The sequence below is a fragment of the Ursus arctos genome, unplaced genomic scaffold (assembly GCF_023065955.2).
Source record: "Ursus arctos isolate Adak ecotype North America unplaced genomic scaffold, UrsArc2.0 scaffold_8, whole genome shotgun sequence".
NCBI lineage: Eukaryota > Metazoa > Chordata > Mammalia > Carnivora > Ursidae > Ursus > Ursus arctos.
Window position 1 is genome coordinate 39,074,894 of NW_026623100.1, and position 23,989 is coordinate 39,098,882.

Here is a 23,989-nt window from a genome sequence, read left to right on the forward strand (position 1 = left end):
TATTTCACATAAATCCATATTTATTATTTTTACAATGAGAAAAATACAGCTATAAAAAGTAAATGAGTAAATATAGCCAAGAAATACTTGGAAAATAAGTTATATGGGAAGGACTTACCTTACTAGATATGGATATAATATATAAAAAGATTATAAAAATAAAATAATTAAAATGTTATGGTACTGATTCAAGACATGAATAGACATCCATACTCTATTTTTTTTTTTAAGATTTTATTTATTTATTTGACAGAGACAGCCAGCGAGAGAGGGAACACAAGCAGGGGGAGTGGGAGAGGAAGAAGCAGGCTCCTAGCGGAGAAGCCTGATGTGGGGCTCGATCCCAGCATCCCAGAACTCTGGGATCACGCCCTGAGCTGAAGGCAGACGCTTAACGACTGTGCCACCCAGGCGCCCCAGACATCCATACTCTAGAACACAGAATAGCTTAAAATGTAGTAAATAGAGCATCATAATAAGAAATAGATGAATTACTTAATAGCTGGTGTTGAGAAAATTGGTTATTTTCAAAAATAATAAACTTAGAACCTGACTTAAAATTATATGTATATACCTTAAACTTATACAGTGCTGTATGTCAATCATTTCTCAATAAAATTTTTTTAAAAGTACATGTAAAGCCTTAGGAAACTCTAAGAAAACAGGTGAGTATGGATTTAATCTGTGGGTAGAGAAGAGGTTTCCAAGTAGAAAACAATAGAATGAATAACAAAGGGAAAACAGATTTACTTACATAAAATTTAAAAACCTTCCACTTTTGAAAAACTATGTCAAAGTGAAAAGCAAAACAACAAATGGGCATTATGATTTTTTAATCATTTAAGTTCTCATAAAAATGATTTAAAAATTTCAAGACCTCAATTGAACAATGAACAAAGAACACGAAGATATGGGATTCAGAGAGGAGAAATTATAAACGGTTAAGAAACATATAAAAAAATACATATCAACTTCAGTGTTAAATAAATGCAGAATAAAACAATAATGAATTGCTAACTCTTGCTGGAAATTGGAAACTGTATCCTGTCTGAGGCAGAGATAGCCTGCTGTCACCTCCATCATTCCCAATCTGTGCCCTTCCTGCTTCATAAACAGGGACTACATAACCCAGTAACCCACACAGTTGAATTTGGACATATGGCTGGGCTCTAGCCAATGGAGTGTTAGTGGAAGTGATATAAGCCTTTTCTGGGCCTGGCCCATAAAAACCTCCCATGAAGAAATACACCATGTGTTTCGATCTTCCTGGCTGGCCGGATGGAGACAACCTCCAGTGTTGGAGAGCCTAGTGTTGAAGAAAGCAAAGCCTTACCAATTCTGGGTCCCTGAAAGGTCTGGCAATCTATTCACATGCCTACTACTATTATGTGATTGAAAAATAAATTTATATCATGTCTGAGCCACCATACCTTTTGGGGTTAACTTGTTACGGGAGTTAGCCTACAGTTATCAATCCAGCCCCCCAGGAGATTTTGGACTTTCCCTGCCCTAAGAGACTGTGTGCTGCCAACACGTGGGGCTTTGTGGGATGCATCTTGACTATTGCAGCTACTCAGCTCTGCCATTGTAGAGTGAAAGCAGTCCTAGACAATAGAAAATAAATGGCCATGGCTGTGTTCCAATAAAACTTTATTTGCAAAAATAGGTGGCTGGCAAGATTTAGCCTTGGGGGCTACCTGAGCACAGCGCTATGCCTTTGGCTTAACTTATTTTCCTTCACAGCACTTACTCCATGATATATATCACATGTGGAAGCTTCCCAAGAAGAGGAATGTTTTCTGTCTTGTTCACTAATGTATTTCCAGCATATAGAGAGTAATGACTAGCTCATAATAGACCCTTGATAAGTATTTGCTGAATAATGATTATAGGTTTTGGTAAAATTGGTCCATTCATCTACTGCTGCTGTGATTGTTAATTTTAGTATCATATTTCTGCAAAATATTATGGCAGAACTGTTGGCTCTCTTTTTACCCACTGTGTCTCTTCATCTTCCCATATTGAGGCATCACATGTACTCTTGCAGCTACACAGTAGCCACAATTCTTCCTCAGCATGCTGTCTGTGAAAAATACATTCATCAAAATTACAAACACTCGGGGGCATCTTCACAGAAACCAGCATCTCTGTAGTAATTTGGCCCTGGATGGTGATATTGGACATTTATTCTGTAGAACTTTAGTATCAGTCAACAATGACAAGAAAATGACAACCATTAGAAAAAAAATATTGTTTTTTGGAGGACAACCATTTGATTGTCTGTATCCCAGGCAGGTTGCCCCTGACGCATCAACAGTGAGCTTGCATGGTATGTGTTTATCATGGGGACAGTGGTGGTCACTCCCCTACTTCTCCTCACATTGTATAGAGGCATCTTTCTTCCTCTCAAACATTTGATATTTTGGGCTCCTGAAGACCAGAGACTGCAGTTATGGAATCCGAGTATTTTTTAGGTGTTCATCTTACCTAAGAAAAAAAAAAAAAACACCCCTGACATCTGGAAACTGGCCTGCCCCAATTAGCCTTGGTGAGGTGACCAGGCACCCAGGGCCGGGGCATGTTTGTCTATTGGACATAAACCCCGACATCAGACAGGGCCTCTCTGTGAGCGGGATGACATGAAACACACCAATGCCCCTTCATAATTTTAAGGCCCCTGGGCCACCTAAATAATATGGAACACTGCCTTATCCTGGCTGATGAATGTTGGCTGCTTCCTCCCCAACCATAGCTTTGTCCCTGCTCCAATCTGTGCTTCCTGTTGATCTATCAAGATACCCGGTCACAAAATTTGCATATACTTTCTGATAGTTCTCTGACATTGAGTAAATCTTTGCTTCTTTAAACCCTCCCCCAAATCACCAAACCAAAACTCCAAGTCTATAATGTTATTTCTAACACCCTCTTACTGAGATGCCCCACGGTCGTCTGCAGCGTGTATTCTCCTTTGCTGCAATGTGATATAAACCCAGCGTGTTCAGCCATGGACGTGTTCCTGGTGGTCTTTGGCTGGAGGGTGTTGACACACCCGTGGGAGATGTGATGTCTTCTTAGGAGGGAAATGGCTAAGCATTAGGCTCTGCGACCTTCTGAAAAATTCCTAAAGTACGTCTTGAAACTTATCTACCAATTTCAATGCTTGGAATTCTAATAGCAAGCTATATAATAGTGTGGAGACAGAGCCCCAGGTCATGTAATAGGAAATGAGGATAGTTTTTCTCTTTAAAACATTTGGAACCTAAAAATTAGGCTGACCATGATGGGCTGTCTCCAGGCTGTCCCTTGGGATCACTAAGACCTCATTGTGAAAGGATTTCAGGCAGTTGGAGGAGAAACTTCACAGGCAGTGACGATGTAGTTGCACCCAGCCCAGCATCTCTGCTTTCAGCCTCCCCGTTATCGAAGCATCTGTCTGCTAACAGTTCCTGCCGCTGCTCACCCTGGTGACAGGAAAGGAGCTCAGGCTAATTCTTCTCAACCAACTCAGGAGCTATCCAGGCATGTGTATCAGTCAGGGTTCCCCAGAGAACCAGAACCACTAGAGTGTGTGTGTGTGTGTGTGTGTATGCATATATAAAGATATGTATTTCAAGGAATTGGCTTATCTTATTGTGAGGGCTGGCCAGCAGTCTGGAAACTTGGGCAGGAACTGATGCTGCTGTCTTCAGACAGAAGACTTTTCTTCAGGGAAACCCCAGTTTTGTTCTTAAGGCCTTTCAACCAGTTGAATGAGGCCCACCCACATAATCAAGAATAATCTCCATAAGTCAACTGATTATAGTTTAGCCACAACTTCAAAATACCTTCACAGCAACACCTAGCAACACGGAGTGTTTGACTGAATAACTGGGTACCATGGCCTTGTCAAGTTGACACATAAAACTGTCCATCATGGTACAGCTCTTCTCTTGGGTAGTCAAGTGTTGACTTCCTGAGCAGGTAAGGAAGGGTGAGGCAAGGGTATGAGGGGACAGGGACTCAGCTTACTCAAAACACATGATGGTAGCTTCTAGTCAAGAGTGGAGGGATAGACTGGAAGGAGGGTCTGCTCATTTTCCTTCAAAGGTACATAGGGTAGCCAGAGCTCCTTGGTTTCTTCTAGTAGGATGGCCTGGGCCAACTCCGCTGCTAAGTTATGCAGGTGACTTGGAACATTAGAGGTCAAAGTTCATAGGTGCAGCATGGACACGACAGTGAAATAATCTATGTAAAGCATTTAGTTTTTAAAACATTGGCTACTCGAGTATTAATATTTAATATATCCTTTATTTCTTTTGTGCTTATGAGATCACACTCATCCTTTGGACTCAGCTCAAATGCCAGCCTCATGGTTTCTTCTCCTCTCACTTCCCTGGTGATGTCAGAGTGTCCTATGGCTTTAAATACCATCTATTACGCTGATGCTTTTCAAGTTGGTAACTTAGCTCTGACTTCTCTCTTGAACCCCATATTCATATAACTAACAGCCTGTGTGATGTTTCCACTTGGATGACTATTAGACACCTCAAATTTGACATGCCTCAAATAGAACTTTTGATTCTCTGCGATGAATATGCCCCTTCTGTAGCCTTCCCCATCTCAGGGGACAGCAGCTCTACCCTCCAGTGGCTCAGGTCAAGAAGCTCGCAGTTATTATTACTCTCTCCTCTCTCTCTGTCTCACGCTGACCTCCAATTCACCAGCAAACTCACTTGGCTCTACCTTCCAAACATAACTAGAAGCAGATCACTTCTTTCCACCATGGCTGCTTCCACCCTCTCTGAGCCCTCTTCCCTCCAGGTTATTGCGGAAGCCTCTCCACTGTTTCCTCATATGTACCATGGCGCCCCTACTGGCTATTCTTAACATGGCAGCCAGAATGATCATTTGGAAACTTAAGTCCCTGCTGAAAACAAACATCCTGGCTTTCCATCTTGCTTGGAATGATGGCTCATCATTGGAATGAAAGCTCAAGTTCTTAGGGTGGCCTGTAGGGTCCAATGTGTTCTGGCAGTAACACCTCTAGCCCTTCCAAAGTTACATTAGTGAATTTCACAAAAACAATGGCTGAAAGAAGCCAAACACAAGAACATACTTACTATATGCTTTTATTTATATAAAGTTGGAAACAGGCAGGACTTACCTGCGGGGTCTGCATTCAGGATAATGGTCTTTGTGGGGGGGATGGTGAAATGATTGAGTGGGGTGTAGGGAGCCCTAAGGCGCTGGCAATGCTCCGTTTCTTGACCTGGGCTGTGTAGTTGTTGTGTGGGTGTGTTCTCTTAGTGACAAATCATCTAGCTGTAACCTTACAATCTGGGCAACTTTTCTTAATGTTTGTTATACTTCAAGAAAGAAGTTTAAAATCATCCATCAGTTTTCAGATCTATAGGTCGAAAGACTCCACTTTTTTCTTTTTAAAAGATTTTAAGTAATCTCTACAACCAATGTAGGGCTGGAACTCACAACGTGGAGAGCAAGAGTCGCATGCTCTATCGACTGAGCCAGCCAGGCACCCCCAAAGACTCCACTTTTAAAAATTACTGCCCAGGGATTTAAAACCCTGTCTTGGTGACTTCTGGTCATAAAGCCATGTCACATGTCGACTCTTCAGTTAGTGGTGGCTGCCTGGAACAGTGCTTCGAGAGGGGTGTGAGGTCACTTTCTGGGCTCCACACAGCGGAGTGCTATGGCCAAGAAGAGACTTATGTCATGATTGAGGGACAGAGAATTGGCTGCACATGTGCCTAGTTCTAACCAGTCCCACTGATGGTACAGTCAGGTACTAGCCAATTTCACTCTCACAAAACAGACCCTGACTTATGCCAACACAGAACTGATTTGAGATTTCAGGAGCTCTATCATGAACCACAGACATTCCGTCGATCTCTGTGTCTCTGATCTCTTTGATGATCCATCACTTCCTAAACCTCGCCCCGCTCCCCCTCAGACAGCATCCTCCAGACTTGAAGTGCTGGCGGGGTCTGGCAGCAGCCCCTTACTCAGCAGGCGCTCGTTATTTCATCTTTCCCGCACCCGGCCAACCTCCAGCGGCCACACTGGCAGCCCCCAGCCAGACCTGAGCCTTAAATCCAGCTGCCACCTCAGCCTGGGTAGCGGGGGGACCCTGAAAAGGCCACGGAAGAGTGGTGGGTGGCCTCCCCCTGCCTGGGGAACCCAGAGTTCTGCAGGGGGCATCGCTACTGGTAGTCAAAGCCCAGATGGTCTGGTCTGCTGTAGTAATCCTTAAGCCTCTTTTCACCTTAGCTCAGGGAGAGATGAGTGCCAAGATGCTTTTCTCTCTTTTCTTTAATCACAAGAAGCTGGTTTGCACCTCAGCATTTTGCACTTGCTGCTACCTTTTTTGGAACATTCTACACATAGCTGTCTCCTCCTTATTTAGGTTTCAGCCTTAAAGTTGCTTCCTCAGAGAGGCCTTCTCTCACCGCTCTGAGTCATTCATTCTCTCATTCATTCAACGATTAGTATTGAGACCCACTCATTGCCAGACGCTGTTCTCAGTGTGGTGATGCGGCAATGAACAAAAGGACGGAACCCCTACTCTCCAGGGAGCATCGATCTAGCAGGGGAGAGTAGAATATTTAGTAAGCAAGCATATACGTGTATCATGTAGCAGGTGCTGACAAGTACTGGGAAGAGAATTAAAACAGGGCAAGGAGAGAGGAAATGAGAACAGGGAGAGGAGGAAGCACCATCTTGGTGCCGGGTAAGGAGGGGAGGGCTCCTTGAGAAGGTGACACCTGAAGCTGAATAAAGTGTCAGAAGAGCACAGGGAACGTCTGGGGACCAGTGAGCAGGAAGCCCTGAGCAGGAGCACTGCCACCCCTTTAACGTGTCCTCTATCACCTGGTCCCAGTTATTTTCTCCATAGCACCTGCTACCCTTGGAAATTATTTGTTTACTTATTGACTTATTGTTTATGTTATGGTACGGAGGCTCTGAGAGCAAGATTCTTACTGATTGTTCACTGCTTTATTTCCTGTGCTTAGAATGGAGCTTTATGAAAAAACAAAACAAAACATGGGCAGACTTGTTAACTTTCTGGTCAATTAGGCTCTCTTAATGCAAGCCACAGAAACTTACAAGGAAAGAGAAAGCAAAACAAAAGCAAAAGGGAATTTATTGGAAGGAAGGGGGAGTTCGCAGAATTATAGGCAAAGCTGGAGAACAGGGCAACAAAGCCCTGGAAAGCGAAGGGCAGAAACCAGGGCAGTCCCTGTGGTCTGCTTGCAGGAATGAATGGACGTCCCCGTGGAGGTTGCCGCGGATGTGACTCAACTTCCTTGTTTCTCCCCCCATGACTCTCCTCTCCAGGAATCCAGTGGGACAGGAGGCTGGCTTCATGGGCATGCAACCATGCTTTGAAGAGCCCTTGCTTGACTTAATGCTCTTACCGTCTTGAAATTCTTAATAATCATTGTATAAGGGACCCTGCATTTTTGTTTCAAGTAAGACTTTAATTTGTTTGGAGCAGTTTTATGTTCACAGCAAAATTGAAAAGAAGGTACGGAGGTTTCTCCTGTACCCCCGGACCCCACACATGCATAGCCACCCCCATTATCAGCATCCCCCACCAGAGTGGTACGTTTGTTACAGTTGCTGAACCTACACGGACACATCAGAGTCACCCACATTCCACTGGGTACATTAGGGCTCACTCTGGGTGTTGTGCGTTCTGTATAACCTGTGTAAGTGGGTGTATAACAGCAGGTATCCATCATCATACTATTATATGGAGGATTTTCACTGCCCTAAAAATCCTCTGTTGTCCGCCTAGTCATCCCTCCCCATCTCCCCCCATCCGACCCCTGGCAACCACTGACCATTTACTGTCTCCATAGTTCTGCTTTTTCTAGAATGTCATGTAGTGAGATCATGCAGCATGCAGTCTTTTCTGATTGGCTTTCTTCTGCTATATAATTTTATGCATTTTAGCTCCTTCCCTATCTTTTCATGGCTTGATAGCCCATTTGTTTTTAGTGCTGAGTGATATTTCATTGTCTGGAGGTACTACCGCTTATTTTTCCATTCACCCACTGAAGGATATCCTGCTTGCTTCCGAGTTTGGGCGGTTTTGAATAAAGTTGCTCTGAACATCATGTGCAGCTTTTTGTGTGCACGCAGGTCTTCAGTTCCTTTTGGTAAGTACCAAACAATACGGTAAGAGTGTGTTTAGTTTTGTAAAAACAACTGCCAGAATGTCTTCTAAAGTGGGTTTGCCATTTTGCATTCCCACCGGCAGTGCATGAGCGTGCCTGCTGCCCCACGTCCCCCAGCGTCTGGTGCTCACGGCGTCCGGGTATCTGCTCTTCTGTAGGCGTAGGCTGGCACTTCACTTGTTTCAGTTTGCGTTTCCCTGCTGATGTGTGAGGTGGAGTATTGTTTCATTTGCTTGTTTGCCATCCATGTATCTTCTTTGGGAGGGTGTCTGTCTGCTCAGGTCTTTGGGTCATTTTTAAATAGGGTTTTTTGTTTTCTTGTTGTTGAGTTTTAATCATCTCTTTTGGATAACAGTCCTTCATCAGATGTGTCTTTGGCAAATATTTTCACCCAATCTGTGGCTTGTCTTCTCATTCTTTTGACATTGTCTTTGGCAGAGCAGACAGAAGTCCAGCTTATCAATTATCTCTTTCATGGATGGTGTCTTTGGTGTTGCATCTAAAAAGTCATTGCCCTACCCAGGGTCAACTATGTTTTCTCCTATTTATCTTCATTGGAGTTTTATAGTTTTGTGGTTTCCATTTAAAATTGTTAGAAAGGAGCCCTTCTTTTTGTAGGGACGCTAGTGATTACTTTTGCCGTTTGTTTTCATTAGTATAACAAGGAGGTGGTCTGTAGATCAACATTTTAAAAACTACAAATATACGTTTGAATTAAATACTACAAAAAGATACATCTGTGATCCATTTTGGGTTAATTTTTTGTGAAGACTGTAAGGTCTGTGTCTAGATTGTTTTTTTTTTTCTTTTTGCATGTGATGTCCAGTTGTTCCAGCACTACTTATTCAAAAGACTATCTTTGCTCCATTATATTGCTTTTGCTCCTTTGTCAAAGAGCAGTTGATTATATTTTTGAGGAGGTCTATCTCTGGACTCTCCAATCTGTTCCATTGATCCATTTGTCTATTTTTTTTTTTTTTTGCCGGTATTCATTGTCTTGATTATTGTAGCTTTATAATAAGTCTTGAAATTGGGTAGTGTCAGTCCTCCAACTTTGTTCTTCTTCAATATCATGTTGGCTATTATGGGTCTTTTACTTCTCTGTAGAAACTTTAGAATTAATTTACAGTGGTCACAAAATAATTTGCTGGAATTTTGATTGGGATCTCATCAAGTCTGTAGATTAAGTTGGGAAGAACTCACATCTTGACAATATTGAGTCTCCCTAGCCAGGAATATGGACTATCTCTCGATTGATTTAGTTCTTCTTTGATTTTGTCATTAGAGATTTGTAGTTTTCCTCATACAGATCTTATATGTATTTTGTTAGATGTATGTGTAAGTATTTAATTTGGGGGGATGTTAATGTGAATGGGATTGTGTTTTCAATGCTAAATCTCACTTGTTCATTGCTGGTATATAGGAAAGTGATTGAGTTTTGTATATTAGCCTTGTATTTGTGCATTTTCATTTTGCACTGCAAAATGTGTAGTCATTCCTGGGGCCAACTTGGGTCATGTACCTACCTCTTTGTCAGAGGAGAGCAGGGGCAATATGCCTGGCAGCTCCCCCAAGATTTCCCCAAAGAAAAATGGAGGGGAGCTACTGGATAGGGGTGGCAGACAGTCATATATAGCAGCCATGCTAGAATTCTGTTGTATACTGGGTTTGTTAGGAGTTGGGAGTAGAATTGGCTGTTTCTAACCCAGGAGACAACTCTTATGCCTATATCCACTCTCACCCATAAATGCTGTTTTCTTTGGGCTGGGCAGGGTTTTGAAACCTGCTGTTTGTCCCTTAGTATCTGTGAATGGTTTTCCCAGTTCTGTGTTGCTCAGCGAGGGAGTTCTGAGTTCATGTATGTTGAATTCTTGTTTGTAAATTACATATAATGTAAAAAGTAGTGTTTTCCTCAATAAAATGTAGCTTTTTTGTTTCATGAAAACCACAAGAAAAAATTAGTCTTAATTGTGTGCATAATTGTATATTATTTTAACTCCCCCAGGGATTCTGTCGCCACCTCTCTGTTGTAAACTTTGGGTTTCCAAAGGCATATTCCTGTAGTTCTCTTTGCATAGTATCCCACTTATTAGGCTCTTATTGGCACTTTTAAAAGAGCATGCTACTGTTTTGTTCCTTCTTCACAGCAAGTTAAGGATAATTGTATGGTTTGGGGTTCTGTTATTTGAATGGGTTTAAAAATATATAACCAGCTAAGTCCTAGAGACTTTGAAAACTCTCAGCCTGTTTTTATTGTGAAGTGATTCCCTCAGTTTTTGGTTCAATATGGTCAGCTGGGCACTCACTTTTATCTCCCGGCCCTCCCCAAATCCTATTGAAATGTCAGAAAAAGTACAAGAAATGTATCCACAAAAGCACTATAAACTGTAAACTTTGAGCATTTTTAGGAGATAGAAGGTAGATATAATCAAATGATGGAAAAACCAGCCTAGAGAAAACTGCAGCCCTGAATGCTCTTGGGCATGGATGGATAGAAAGGTAAGAACCATTCTTCCCCATGGGCTCTGGAGCACTTCTAAGCTTAGAGGCAACAGAGGTCATCACGTCAGTGACAGAGGGCGGATGGTGAGAAATATTACAACTTACAAAAGAAAGATACAAATCAACATATGAATATATAAAGAGCTTCTGTAAGAAAACATCAAAATGCTCAGTAGAAAAATACAGAAAATGGAATGAAAATGGTAGAAATAAAACTATAAACAATGTGAACTTTGCTAATAATCAGAAAATTGCACATTGAAACTAAGCCGAGATATAATTTCTGGCTAAATCCGTGTATTAGTCAGGGTTCTCCAGAAAAACAGAACCAATAGGCTGTGTGTGTGTGTGTGTGTGTGTGTGTGTGTGTGTGTGTGCACGCGTGCATGAGTATGTAATAGATTTCCTTTAAGGGACTGGCTCCTGTGATATGTGGAGGCTGGCCAGCTGGGAACCTGCAGGGCCCTCGGGCAGGCTGGAGACCCAGAGAGCTAATGTTGCAGCTCAGGTCTGAAGGTAGTCTGGAGGCAGAATTCCCTCTTCCTTGCGAGATCTCAGTCTTTTTCTGCTAAGGTCTCCAACTGATTTGAAGTCCTCACATTATTGAAGGTAATCTGCTTTACTCAAACTCTACTGATTTCAATGTTAATTTCATCTGAAAAATACTTCCAGAGTAACATCTAGACTAGTGTTTGCCCAAATGTTTGAGTACCGTGGCCTAGACAAGTTAACACATAAAATTAACCATTACAATAGGCAACAATTTTTAAAAAGATGGATAATATTCATTATTTATAAGAAGTAAGAAACAGAAATTCTTCTATACTCTTGGTGGGGAGTATGTAGAGCGACCTTTCAGGAACAGCTAAACCAGCAATCTGGCATTTTCTACAGAAATGTAAAGTACACTTAGCTTCCAGTCTAGCTTGGCTTTGCTGGCTTGTCTTTGCCCGACTGATCACCGCTGCTCTCTTGTAGTCCTTGTCCACCAACCTCTCCTTCTGGGTCCAATCACTGCTTCCTTCTCTTGTGCCTTCAGAGCAGGGGCGGGGGGATGGTGGCACCCCCTGCACTTCTGTAAACAATGCCCTTCTTCGTCCTCCCCCAGTTCTCCTGATTCGAGGGTGCTGTTTCCTCCTGGGGCCCTGCCTGATACACCCACCATCCTGGATTCTTCTCTCAGCCTTTTATTATTATTTTTTAATCTACTGTCTACCACCAAGACCTATCAATAAAATCCTTTTTACCTTTTTTTCCCCTCCAACCACAGAACTAGTTTCCTAACTCAGACCATTATCATCTTCTGCCTGGATTTCTTTCTTTCTTTTCTTTTTTTAATAATTTTTATTTTGTTATATTAGTCACCATACAGTACATCCCCAGTTTTTGATGCAATGTTCCATGATTCATTATTTGCTGCCTGGATTTCTGAAAAAAAACTTTCCTGACTATGTTCCTTGCCATCAATCTTGTCTTCCTCCAGAAAATTTTTTGTTATTGCTAAAAGATCTTTCTAAAACGAAAGCCTAATCATAACATGTTTCTCTGTTTAGAATCTTTCAATGGTTCCCCAATGCTCTTAGGATACAACTCAAATCTTTTAAGTGAGGATTGTAGGTCCTGTGGTACCCAGCATCTGCTCACACATGGCTTAATAGTTCCCATCTCACACAACTTAATGCTCCCCATCTTTCACTCTGGGTCTCTTTTAACTTGCAACAAGGAAGTGCCAATACCCAGGAGACAATGCCAAGGATTATCTGCCCTAAGCATAAGAGGCTCTTACCATCCAGGGAGGTTCTACTGGTTTTGAATAAATTTATCTTCCAAATTAGAACTGTCATTCTCAGCCCAGATGATGTCATCACCCTAAAGATAGTCATCTGGAGCCGTCTCCAAGCCCGACACCCACCAGTCCTAACACTCAATTCAGTAGAACAGAATTCCTCCTGGGAAGACGGTGAGGCTTTCTGGACCTGTGCTGTTCCGTGTAGCAGCCACTAGTCCTGTGTGGCCGCTGAACACTGGAAACGTGGCGAGTGTAATTGGAGATGTGCTGTACATGTAAAATGCATACCTGATTTTTAAGGCTTAGTATGAAAAAAGAATGCAAAATATCTCAGTAAATTTTGTATTGATTACCTGTTGAACTGATAATTTTTGGATATGTTGGGTTAAGTAAGATATATTGTTAAATTATTTCTACTTGTTCCTTTTAATTTTTTTAATGTGGCTACTAGAACATTTACAATGACATCTGAGGCACACTGCTCCAGACCCTGCAGCTCCTGGCTACCCCACCACCAGCATCACCTGGGAGCTTGTTAGGCTCGCAGATTTCAGCCTCGCTTCAAACCTGCTGGGGCAGACGCTGTGTGTAAGCAGCAGCCCAGGCTTCTGGCACATTACATATTCATAACACTATTTCCATATTCATATGCACAATGTACATATTCATATGCATATTACAGTTGAGAAGTGCTGGTCTAAGGGGAAGAGGGGCACCGAACAGAGCCTTGGTCATTCATCCTGGATGCAGACATTGATTAAATCTCTTCATTCAAAGCCTGTAAGTGTGGTTTTGCTCTGGGGTGGGGGAGAGGAAGATAGAGTTATCTCATTAGATAAGAGATTCTTTAAATCAGAGGCATACTACCAGACTTTAATCAAGCATTCTGAGCACAGACGTTTAAGAGGAAGTAAACTGAACACATCAGGTTTTAAAAAATGATTACAAATTTATGATAAATCAGACTGATCATTTGAGCCATAAACTTTCAAAGGGAAGAGTCAGAACTCCTTGGGAACACCGATAAGCCTAGAGATTCTGAGCATTCAAAATTCAGATGGCGAGCACTATTTCTGAGAACAGTTAGAGCCATTGAAGTGATCACGGAGTTGATATCCAGAATTCTAGAAGGTTTGCCCCCAACTGCATCATGAACCAGCTGAGAAAATCTAGCTGGAGACAGGTTTTGATGTCTTTCTCTCTCGATTATTTTGTGTTCAGATTTTTTTTTTTTTTGGATGAAATCTGGACAGTAAGTACATTTATTATTAAACTTGAAACCATCTTCTCCCAAGGAATTTTAAGAATCTTAAGGGGGAGAAGGATATATTTCTATGGTTGTCTTAGCTGCTGAAATTTATCTGGCATTTAGCTGTCAAAATAGCTGCTGGCATTTCCAGACCCATTGCTTGAGGCAAACTGCAATACCAAACCCTTTTTAGATAAAAAGAAAGGGTTGTGGTATGCCTTGTTTATTCTGAATGCATTATTTTTTAAAAAAATTGTTTTGTCATATGTTGACTCTTATGGACAGCTGTGCTCGTTTGCCAGAGAAAACAGTGCGGTTGTTACCCTGACCCCTAGCAACACCTGCCTATTTAAAGTCAAGTTATTCTATAACTAAAATATGTTCTTTTAATAATGTATTCATATTACAGGAAGAGGCACATAACAGATGCTTAGTGACAAAGATACCTGCTTCCAGCATGTTTTCTGTAATAGCAGGGTGTTCCCATTCTCTTTAAAGGCCTCCGATGTCCTGGACAAAAGGTTTTTTATTCAGGGCTTTCCCTGGATGGTATTTAATAACTCTATCTTTCTTAAAGTGTATGAACGGTCATCATATCCTAGAAGTTCAGGAAAAGATATTTGGCTTTCGGAATGGTTTCAAACTCATCCCAAGTTGTAGGGTTGTGTTCTCAATCTCCATTCACTGATTCCTCAGACACAGTGCTCTCGGGTTAAACTCAGTGTGTGTGTGTGTGTGTGTGTGTGTGTATGTGTATTTTTGTTTGTTTGTTTATTTTAAGTTGATTTCTGCTTTTCTTGTTTCCAAAAAGTTCAAGGCATTTAGTAGCGAGGAGAACAAGGCAAATAAAATGGAAATAGAAAGTCAGTACACAGAAAAGTAAGTGGAGAAATAATGTACTACTAATACGACGGTACCAGCCGGAATACAAGACCCAAGCTCTCTTGCACATTTCCTGGAATCCAGGGATAAGAGGGAAGCAGTAAATATTAAACTACTCATGATCAGGAAGGAGGGAGTCTACCAGTTTCCCAACAGAGTCAAAATTTTTCTGGCAGCAAATTCCAAAAGAAATTCTCAAGCAGAGATTAAGGAGTATGGTGTGCCATTGTGGATAAATGGATTAATGCTAGTACCTTCCTCCTTGGGGATATACAAGGACTCAATGAAGCAAAACATGCTAAGCCCTTAGAATTGTGAGTGGCACATAGTGAACTCAAACATTAACTGTCATCCTCATCATGATTGTATAAAAGTTATATACAAATTACATAATAAAAAACATTGATAATATTCACAGTGACTTTTATAGCAAATGCAGAAGTGGATTTCATTTAGTTGTTTCTTGAAACAGCTCTAGCCAAGAACACGACATTGACACAACTCAGCGAAGGTGGCTGGCAGGAGCCACAGCTAATGTGGTTCAAGTGTGGGGCTGTCTGGTGTCCTCATTGGATCAAAGGACAGACGGGAGCTAGAGAAATGGCTGGATTGCATATCTCCTAGACCAGTGGGATTCAGATATGTTTCTGAGTCATCTGGGAAGACATGATGGTTCTTTAGATGAGCAGGGGATGAATCAAAAACCCCCAAGTTCTTATAGGCAAAAGGCAGGCAGTTCCATAGACTTTTAGTGAGTTGCTTACTAATAACTAATTACTAATACTAGATGTATTATTGGGGGTTACTAACATTTGGTACTCAAAAAACTCACATTAATACTGTACTAGAATTTCCCGAGGGTTCTAATTCAGCGGTCTACCAGTAAGTCTGGTGATCCACAAACGCAATAATGTTGCAAAGACCAGAGAGAGCGATGGCTTGTTATCTGTTTATCGTTAGCGGCATCCGAAGTTTAATGGGATGATAATTGAATGGCAGCTATTCTTGATTTTTAAAGTATTAATTTATTTTTCTGAGGGTTGTTTGGTTAATCCTACAATGTGTTATGATTTACGTTTGTATCAAAGTATTGCTAAAGTTAATGTCTGTATGATTCCCTCCAAATGTGCTTGTGTTGTCTTCATGGCTCTTTGTCCATTGGAGTATCTTTCTCTGACTAAGTGACCGTCACAAAGGTTTGAGAGCCACTGCCTTAGATTCTATTGCCTGGATGCCACAGTGTCAGCTGGACTCTTACTCACTGCATGTTGCTGTGTAAACCAGCAAGGACAGGGTAAGGTTGACTCCCTAATGTATATTCAGGTATTTATTCAATAGGTATTTACTGAGCTAATCTGATTAATCTAAAATGAGCCCTTTGTGCTGATGCTGTACTAGGAAATGGGTGTACATTGGATCATAGAACTAACTTGGGCTCCTCATAGGACTTAGAGTCTAATAGGAATCCAAACTTTGAAACAACAGGGTGGGATGAGAGAAAATAATGATGGGGATCTGTTTGGGGGCCTATAAATGTTGGGGGTGTGGAGAAACTTTTCTGAAGAAGTAGCATTTGATCAGAGATTTGAAGGTAAATGGATGTTGGCCAAGCAAAGAGTGAAGAACAGTTCATTAAGAAAATGACTGAAAACCAGAAAAAAATCCTTTGTAGAATTCACTCATCCCTCCTCAGTCTTCAAATTCATGGACAGAAATGATTTGTATGGCAAGATGATCTTCGCACAATTACCATGCTTTTTCAAAATTTGTACCATCATTCTTCCAAAATTAAACTGGATAAAGCTTGCTCTGATCCATCTTGCTTAAAATTTATAGTCAGGTATTATATTCAGATTTTAGATTAATTATGTGCATACTTGTGTACTGTTACCTTTTGATGAGGGTTATACCTTGGAATCCTCATAAACCAGATAATGACTAATATTGTAACTTATAGTAATTCTGGGAACAGAAGGGTTAAGTTGAGTGGGGCATGGTTTAGGGATAAAATACAACCCTGTTCATTAGAACTAGGGCCTAAGGTCAGAATAAAAGACTAAGTTTGAGTTAATGTTGAGTTGCCTCAGAACTGAATTAAGATTATTCAATTTCACATAAGGTCAAGAATAGCTTCAGCGCTGCCTTGGTCAAATAGCCCTCCTGGGAGAGTGGAGCCACCTGGGGACATAGAATTATACAGATCGTCATGTACTCCAGCACAATCTTCTTGGAAACTCTTATTTCTTCCATTCTTGATAATGAGTTTCACATGGGGATGAAAAAGTGTACATATCCCCAAATATTGGCTGGGGTTCTCAAAGCTGGGTCCCCAAACCATGTATTTCAGAATCAGCTGTGTTGTTTGTTACAAATGTAGATCGGGAGGCGCCACTCCAGAACAGCTCAATTAGAGTTTCTGGACAGTCTGCAATGACTCTTCGAAATCTTTTATATGCTCCCCCAACCACTAGTTTGTAGCCCTGTTCCCCAACTTCCTGCCCCATCACTAGTGATGACCCTGCTTTCTGCTTCTTAGAGAAAATTGAAACAATCAGCTAGAGGAATTTTTCTGATAATCCTGCTTTCAAATCTCCTAACCTACCCTCACCCTTTGTCTCTCATCTTCCAGCTGAGCTCTCTTCTGTGGACCACCCTCCTGCTTGCCTAGAAATTGTTTGCTACCAGTTTTCTCTTCTCTCTCCTATAGATTCTAGTGCTCCTTCTCAAAAAGATCCTTCTTATAGGCATTGAATTGCGTCCAAGTCTCTTCTATTAAACAACAAATATAAATTAAAAATACCCTCCTTGGTTCCATGGTCCCTCTAGCTACCACCTTCTCTTCCTCTCTTTCTAAAGTAGCCTTTTGGGAGGAGATCTGTAGATTTGGGTCTCTCTTTCTTCATCAGCCATTTCTTCCTCAGCTCACTGTCATCTGCTTCCAGGACCCCACCCAAACAGCTCTTGCTAAGGCCACCACTGATCTTTTCATCACTAAACCCACTGGGCATTTTCCACTTCCCCTCTTCCTCAATTTGTTTGCGGCATTCAACATCACAGAATACTTCCCTTGAAGAATCTCTTTCATTCTTGGCTTCTGAGACACTGTATTCCCCCATTGTTGGTTGTTTACTCTCTCTCTCAGCACAATCTGACTCCTCTTCTACCCAGCTATGAGATGTTGCATTTGCTTAACCAATGCTATCACACTTGGCAAGCTTCTTCATGCTCACGGCATCAACTGTCATCTATAATTGACTTGGAAATTGATGTCCTCAGCCCAGTCTGCTCCCGGATCTCCAAATCTGCATGTTCAGCTGCTTACTGGATATCTCCTTTACTATCTCTAAGTTAGCTCACATTCAACTCAGAATATGTTTGTCTCTCCTCTCTCCCCAAGCTGATACCACAGTGTTCCTTGTTTCAGTAAATGGTACTATCATTCAACTAATCACATGAGTAAGAAACACCAAACTCACCCTTGAAACCTCCCCTTTCTCCATAACCAGTGAGTCCATCAGCAAATAGATATTTCTCAGATAGGCTATAGGCTTCTCAAATCCATCCCCTTGTGCTCATCTCCTCTTACCTGGATCATACCAATCACTTCTCCACTGGTTTTCCTGCCGGTAAGGTGGTCTTTTCCAAAAGCAGATTGATCCTTAATCTTTTGCTGACTTGCTTTGCTCTAAGACTGAAGACCATAGTGCTTCTCAAGGCCCATAAGGGTCTCCAAGGTCCTCTGCCTTCTTCTCTTCCAGCCTCGCCCTCCACCATGTCTCCTCCCTCTTCCAGCCAGGCACATCGGTTTTATGCTTCTAGTCCCTCAAATATGCCATATTCCCTCACATCCCCAACCTTTCTCCGTGCCATTCACATGCTTGGAATGCTCTTTTCCTCCTCTTGGTCTGAGTTACTCTCACTCTTCAGGACCTCACTTTCTTGGAGAACACTTCCCTGCCCTCAGATGCTGGGTCTAGTTCCTTTGTAACCGAACCTCTCTTTCTCTAATAGTCCTTTTCTCAGTTTTTAATTATGCCCTCCTTTATGGGATTATTTGATCAGCAAGCATGTCCTGTCTTTCCATTAGCCTGAAAGCTGCTTGCCGGTGGGAGCCATGCCTGTTTTCCCTCTCGATGCCTCCCTGATGCCCAGCATAGGGCCTGGTGTGTTGCAGGCGTTCCAGGAAAGCATGGATGAAGAGCTAGGCACACCCAGACCTGAAGGAAGGTTCCTAATGCTTGTCACAAGGACCATCAGAGCTTATTTCTCAAGTACCAAAGCACCAACATTGCTTCTTTGGAAATTACTCATCATCTATGAGGGAACATTTCTAGGAATTCGATAAATGTTTGTTGGAAGGGTCCATTTCGGAGAAGCTCACAGCCCTGCTCTGATTATGAAGGCAATTTGAGAGGGCATGCAGAGGTTCTGTCCCCAGCTCTCAAGCCCGCACTGAGTGCTGCCTCTCCCTTCACAATGTCCAGCGGCCCATCGTACCATCTGTTACCTGAAGAGGGATCAGACTGGAGATAGTTATGGTTTATCGTCTCTTTTCTGGTAAAAAGAAAATACATCTAACTTCTGCTCCTTTGTCTTTCATAGATCGGCTCTCCCCCTCCTACCCACTGTGCACATAAACAACATTGCTCTGACAGACAGACTTCTTCCTTTGCTTGGATATGCATCTGAGTTGAACAGAAGGGGAAAGTTGTAAATAATTGAAAAAGTCATAAAATTGGAACGTGTGTTGGGTGTATAAAAATAAAGTACTTTCCCATAAAATGCTCTGGGAATTGGTTTAGAATTCAGGGAAAACCATTCCATCCTGGAGTTGGACACAGTTCAACACTGGGGCCTTCCAGAAGTTGGAAGCGATGGCACATCCCTAGAAATCTGGGAAGTAAAAATTTTGCTCTTTAATTCTGGTTTTGCAAACTTTCATGAAAGAAGACCAAAACAGGGGCAGGAGGTTGGTGGAAGATAGTAAGTTACATTGTGTTGGAGGGACGGTTTTGGAATGCTGGAAGGAAACACCAGGAATGGGGGCTCGGACAGAGCAGAGGCAAAAAGTGGATTGAGTTGTAACCCCCTCTTACATCTCCTCCCATGGTCGCCCTCCCCTTTGTGGCATTGACCCCAGGGCCTTGCTCCCAACTACCTGCTTAAGCCCAGTTCTTCGAGAGTCTACCTTGACTAAGTGAGGCAAGACTGTGTGTTAGGAACCCCCTCCATTCACCTACTTATAATCCATTCTTTTCTTTTAAAACCCTCCTCATTGACTTTCCGATCTTTTTTCTGTTTAGGTTTTGACCTGCCCAGCGGCCTCAGGGGCCACCTGCATCATAATCATTGACATACTTGTTAAAATGCAGATCTGCTAGGTCAGGATCTCTGGGGATGAGGCAAGGAATCTAGCTCTTGATAAACCCTCTAAATGATTTTTTTAAATAATAATATTTTTTCTTATTATATTATGTTAGTCACCATACAGTACATCCCTCGTTTTTGATGTAAAGTTCCGTGATTCATTAGTTGCGTATGCCCATTAGGGTTTAAAACAATTGACTTGGTCCCTCCAGTTTTCAACTTCCTACTTCCTTTTCTTGGGGATTGAACTCACCTTTCTTTCATGACTCAGTGATCTGTGGGCAATGATCTGGTTCCGGCTGGCCCCAGGACACCCTTCCTTTGTGTACCATTCCCATGGCCAGTCCAGCAGTCCCCACCCTTACCTGCAATACCTAGGTGAGTCTGGCCTTACAGATGGGACACAGATTTTTAAGTTGTTAATTGTAAACATAAGATAATATGCTTCCCAGTGACATTTATCTTTCTAAAAGAAGGATGTATCCTCCAGGGAAATACATATCTAGGGGATTCTGTGCATCCAAGGCCAAATGTGCCAAGATTAATTACAGCTGGAAATCCTTGATAAGCAGTCTTCAAATCAGAGTTAGAAGCTGGTCACACACATATCCTGCCTAATTGTAGAAATGACTACAGAGAATAGAAGGACAATTTACCCCTTAAAATGTTTTGCTGATGGTTTGATGGGGCTAGGGAAGTTTGCTGCTCCTGGAAACACCCTGTCTTGAATTAGCATTTTGGCGGTGTGTTTGGCAGTCCTTCCAGCCTGGGCTGCGGAGCCTTTAAGAGGAGAGAGGCCTGGGGATATGAGGAGGAATGAAGGAGACAGCAGGGGTTCTTGCTCCAGACCTGGGACCTGGTGATTGCGCTGCTCTGAGAGTCAGTTCTGGTTGGATCTCCAAGTTACTCTGTATGCCCCATTGTTCTCCTGGTAAATTACGGACAGTAATATTGATTTCATGGCCTGTGAAGATGAAATCTGCTGAGGCGCATGAAATATTTGGCACAGGAGATCTAGAGCATAATACTTGTTATCACGGTTGTCATCATCCGTATTATTACATCTGAGGTGGGAGAGGGAAGGAAGCAATTCTACTTTTTAAACCTTCAAACTTACCTAGGAGCACATGTTTCTGCTTTCACTCACATGCTCTGTTTCTCTATCAAACAAGGCCCTGGGGGATATCTTCCTCTGTGCCCCATTCTCCCGCAACATTTTGTAAACAGATGCGACCCAGGGAGCATGAACACCCAGGGCCAAAGGGTTCCCAGCATGAGGGAGATGTATAGAAAAGGGCAAGGGCTCTTCACTCATCCTGCCTTGGTGACAGCTGGGGAGTGTGTAGAACCTCAGTGTCATCTTCTTTTTGAGAAATCAGCTGGCAGAGTCGTGTCTGGTTCAGGCCAGGGGAGCCTGCAGCCAGGGCAGCAAGAGAGGTGTCCCAGAACACACAGCTGCAGGGGGCTGTCCCATTCTGCCTAGTCCAGTCACGAGGATTTACGCACCGTCCCTTAGGAGATACGGGGACTGAATCCTACCCTGGAAATCTACAAAAAGATTCAGGACAATCATCTGGTAGGCGTAAGAAGCTGCTGGGGCTTGATGCTTCTGAGCCAGGGTGTCCAGTTCCAAATCCAAGGCCATTGTAAATGGAAGCCAAGAGTGGCCCTGAGAAGCCTAAAGTACCTGATGCAAAATAAATGCTTCCTGTCCCCCAGGTTTGCCCTAGATGGGCAACTGAGCCTGCCCAGCGGCAACTTGGCATCAGCAGCAGCATAAGAAGCAGAGAACCTTATTATTTCTCAAAGAGAGGACCTTGCATGGCATCTCTAGGTAGGCTGCTGGGAGCCTGGGCCCTGCACTCTGCATATGCCTGGGTGGTGGGCATAGCCATCCACTCCTCTGCATCCTACCATGATGACAACTCCCACGGGAGCATTAGGACCATCATGGGACATCTGGGAGTTGGCAGAATGCACACCGTGATTAGGAATGTGGGCTCTTCAGATCAGAGACGGGAGAAGAGGAAGGGCATAAGGAGTCTATTGTGGAGCCCTACCATTGGCTCCCATGATCAGATAGGGAGTTTTCCTTGTGGGAACAGAAGCACAAGCGACTATATGTCCATAATGACAAGTCCCTATTTCCAGGCCTTGTGTATTCTAATATGTGTCTTCCTGTCTTCAAATCTATAACCCAAATAATGCGCAGGCACAGGAAAATCGTGCTCACGGCATTGACTCCTAGGTCACTTCAAAGCAAGCACCCCACCAGCTGGCAGAGTGCTTTTTAAAAATAGAGCATTTTTATAGAGTCCTCCAGAGGGCAGCAGAGAGCAGTCCTGAGGCACCAATGTGGAACTTGGTGAGAGGTGGCGCTAGAGGTGGTGGCGGTCACATTCCACCGGGCCTAACGACGGACTGGCTTTTGACTTGGGAGGATTTGCAATTAACAGCAGAAAGGGGGATGCATCGGACCCTAAAAAGTAAGGGTGTCCATTAGATACAAGAAAACTTGGGAGGTTTTGGAAGTGAGCCATTGCCACGGGCAAACGTTGCCTGTGAGTGATTGTCTGCGTGTTGCCACTCAGGAAAACGCTGGGCTTAAGACTTCATGATCTTTTAGTGACATTTGAGGACGTGTGGCTTCGAGTGTGCTTTCTAACGTCTTTGCTTTGACATTCCTCCCACTGGGCTATGGTGATCTGTCTACCCCTATGGACTTGAGAGCAGGGACCAAGTGCTATTGAAATTTGTATTTTCAACTCCCCAGCAGGGCACCTTCAACATCCTGGTTGTCAGGCGAATGTTTGGTGGATGAAGTTGAATTATCAGCTGCCAAATCTTTATAGGTATAAAATAAGCTGAAAAGACCTGCTTCCCTTTTTGAGTTGTCCCCAGATTTCTGAGGTCAGAACAGAACCGTGCTCATCAGCAGCTGTCACAGCGTCTCTTTTTGACCATCTGGACCAATTCAGGTGCTGCCGTCTTTGAGAAATAGTTATCACCCCGTGGGACTCTTCGGCCAGAGCAAGTACTCCTCCAGGTGGTGGTTAGGGAACAAGAGGGCAGTGGGTGTGGATCGGCGAGAAGCCACCAAATCCCCAAGGAACATGTACTGCCTTCCCCTTCTCCCTCCGTTCTGGTCAGTGGTCTCTTCATGCATTAATGTTCTCCAAATCCGTACACTGGCATGGCTTGGAGCCGATGGTGCTGGAATCCAGCAGCCTTCTGGAGTTTGCTGTTCTCCCCTCCCGGCCTGGAGGCCGGATCTGCAAGGGCAGCTGCCTCTAAGTGTAGGGACGAACTCAGGAGTCCTGTTCTGAAAGCAGCTCAATCCAGGAGAGTGGGTGAGTGGGAGGTGGGGTTAGGGGATGAAGGGGAAGTGTGGGTGGGTGGTACGCAGGGCAGGCAAGGAGGGATTTGGGGAAATGGGCAAGGGGATTTTTGAGGGACGGGTGCTCTCACTATTGCACTGAATCCTCTCTTTATCGATGAGTGCCCCGGGAAGGCATCCAGGGTTGTGGCGTTAAAACCTAGAGATTTCAGCAGGGAGCGTGTCAGGAGGAGAGAACAAAAGGAAACTGGAAATAAAAAGTGGCAGAAAGAGAGAAAGGATACGTGTGCACGCAATGCAGGGGACCTGGCTTTGAATCTGCCTGCGTGAAAATCTCTGAAGCTGGGGGGACATATGTGGCCAAGGTGCCGTGGGAGAGAGACAGGGCTCAAGAGCCGCCCATCCAGTCACGTCAGTGCTGGTGACCATTCGTCCCTTGCTTTACTCAGCAGCCTTCTCTCCTTGCTGGCTGCGCTGCTGCTCGAGAGGGAGGCCAGGAGCAAACATCGCAACCCCTAGGATTCGGTGCTGGGAGATAGGCCCTCCCGCGGCCTCAGTCCCCTTGCTCCCCGTTTCCTCAGCTGAGCACAGGTAAATGATCGTGTCTCAGAACACTGCCTGTGGGGGTCTGGAAAGCAGTTTCTACAGCCAGATGCTCCCCTCCCCTTTGAAGATGGATGAGA

General features: G+C 43.3%; 1 long non-coding RNA gene across 2 annotated transcripts in view; it reads left to right on the plus strand.

The window, feature by feature from the left end:
* The first annotated feature begins 2 nt into the window (after positions 1-2).
* The window catches only part of LOC125283158 (uncharacterized), a 31,805-nt gene continuing 7,818 nt past the window's right edge, over positions 3-23,989 (plus strand). For both annotated transcript variants that reach the window (XR_007190798.2, XR_008958218.1), the window contains exon 1: positions 3-23,897. This is a non-coding gene — a long non-coding RNA (uncharacterized LOC125283158). The remainder of the gene's footprint in view (positions 23,898-23,989) is intronic.